This window comes from Colobus angolensis, unplaced genomic scaffold (genome assembly GCF_000951035.1).
Source record: "Colobus angolensis palliatus isolate OR3802 unplaced genomic scaffold, Cang.pa_1.0 Scaffold222, whole genome shotgun sequence".
Classification (NCBI taxonomy): Eukaryota; Metazoa; Chordata; class Mammalia; order Primates; family Cercopithecidae; genus Colobus; species Colobus angolensis.
Genome location: NW_012115400.1, coordinates 1,341,647 through 1,344,335, shown reverse-complemented (window position 1 = coordinate 1,344,335; position 2,689 = coordinate 1,341,647).

Below are 2,689 nucleotides of genomic sequence, written 5' to 3'. Positions count from 1 at the left end.
ATGGACAGACTCAGGTTTAGGAAGCAGTGTATTTCTTCTATTTGTCAAGCAATCAGTATGGATTAAAATCATGATCTGGGGCCGGGCCTGTAATCTCAGCACTTTGGGAGGCTGAGGCGGGCGGATCACCTGAGGTCAGGTGTTCAAGACCAGCCTGGCCAACATGGTGAAACCCCATCTCTACTAAAAATACAAAAATTGTCCAGGCATGGTGGCAGATGCCTGTGGTCCCAGCTACTCGGGAGGTTGAGGCAGGAGAATGGTGTGAACCTGGGAGACGGAGCTTGCAGTGAGCTGGGATTGCGTGACTGCTCTCCAGCCTGGGTGACGCGCCAGACTGTCTCAAAAAAAAAAAAAAAGGTTTCTACATTTTGGAAGGTTGATTTCCTGGCAGATGGGACTAACGTGCTTCAGGAAGGTGTAGGTTTCTAGACACCCAAAGTTACTTCCTGGACTAGTAGCAGGACTTCAGGTGAAGTTTTTTTGGTATGTGTGTATTCAGCTCCCAGCCTTGTTTGATCACTCAATGGAACAGGTAGCTGAATGTGACCACAGCTTATGATGGAACCTACTGACCTGGAAAGAAACCAGCATGCTGAACCACTACCTTACAAATCCTTGAGCACAACCTTCCTCCCTCAGTTTCTGCAACAATGACCCTACTTTACCCTCAGGGTCTCTATTATCTCAAGTTTTCTCCAAAGAACTCTACTTTTGTCTTGGTACCTTGTATTAATATTTTAGTTAACAGGAGTTTTTCCTCCAGACAAATTTGTATCTTACCTTACAGGGAAATAAAATATTTTACTTTTGTCGCTATAAAAAATATATACAAATAAATGTGTTGTTTTTTTTTAAAAAAAGAAGTGGGCCGGGCGCGGTGGCTCACGCCTGTCATCGCAGCACTTTGGGAGGCCGAGGCAGGCAGATCACGAAGTCAGGAGATCAAAACCATCCTGGCTAACACGGTGAAACCCCGTCCCTACTAAAAACTACAAAAAATTAGCTGGGAGTGGTGGCGGGCGCCTGTAATCCCAGCTAAGCCAGTGGCTGAGGCAGGAGAATGGCGTAAACCCGGCAGGCGGAGCTTGCAGTGAGCCGAGATTGCGCCACTGCACTCCAGCCTGGGCGACAGAGCGAGACTCCACCTCAAAAAAAAAAAAAAAAAAAGGCTTTCTGGGCCAGGCGTGGTGGGTCACGCCTGTAATCCTAGCACTTTGGGAGGCCGAGGCGGGTGGATCACTTGAGGTCAGGAGTTCAAAACCAGCCTGGCCAACATGGTGAAACCCCATCTCTACTAAAAACACAAAAATTAGCTGGGTGTGGTGGCGCGTTCCTATAATACCAGCTACTCAGGAGGCTGAGGCAGGAGAATCTCTTGAACCCGGGCGGCAGAGGTTACATCGTGCCACTACACTCCAGTCTGGGTAACAGAATGAGACTCCATCTCAAACAAACAACAACAACAACAACAAAAATGCTTTCTGGTGGGTGCGTGGGAGGAGGTGATTATTCTTTTTCTGAGGGTCTGGACCATAAAGTTCCACAGTCATTAGGTTCCTCTTGCCCACAGACTTATTCCTTCTTTGCGCTTGCATTCCTGGACTCTAAATTTACTAAGAAATGTGGTTCCCTCCTTCCTAAGGCAGCTGCCTTTCTCCCCACTGAACTTCCTTCTGGGTGCTTGACCGGCCACATCTTCCACACGTTTTCAGATGCTGTACTTTGGCAGTAGGTAAAACATCGCCAGGACACTACCCTGTGAGTTTTTATGAAAAGAGGACACAAGGCTTTGGGGACTTACAGAGGGAGGAGAGAAAGAACAAGGGTTGAGGAGTATCCTGCAATGGAGGGAGGGGATTTAAGTTTCAGAAAGAAAATGTGGGCAGGGGAAAGAGACACATGGACAGACTCAGGTTTAGGAAGCAGTGTATTTCTTCTATTTGTCAAGCAATCAGTATGGATTAAAATCATGATCTGGGGCCGGGCCTGTAATCCCAGCACTTTGGGAGGCTGAGGCGGGCGGATCACCTGAGGTCAGGTGTTCAAGACCAGCCTGGCCAACATGGTGAAACTCCATCTGTACTAAACATACAAAAATTAGCTGGGCGTGGTGGTGGGCACCTGTAATCCCAGCCCCTTGGGAGGCTGAGGCAGGAGAATTGCTTAAACCCGGACAACGGAGGTTGCAGTGGGCTGAGATCTCACCACGCCACTGCACTCCCACCTGGGAAACAGAGCTAGACTCTGTCTTAAAATATATATATATAAATTTTTTAAAAATAAAAATACAAAAATTAGCCAGGCATGGTGGCACGCACCTGTAGTCCCAGTTACTCTGGAGGCTGAGGCAGGAGAATCATTTGAGGCAGAGGTTGTAGTGACCCGAGATGGCGCCACTGCACTCTAGCCTGGGCTACAGAGACAGACTTTGTCTCAGAAAAAGAAAAAGAAGGCCGGACGCGGTGGCTCATGCCTGTAGTCCCAGCGCTTTGGGAGGCCGAGGCGGGCGGATCACGAGGTCAGGAGATCGAGACCATCCTGGCTAACACGGTGAAACCCCATCTCTACTAAAATTGCAAAAAATTTAGCTGGGCGTGGTGGTGGGCACCTGTAGTCCCAGCTACTTGGAAGGCTGAGGCAGGAGAATGGCATGAACCCAGGAGGCGGAGCTTGCAGTAAGCCGAGA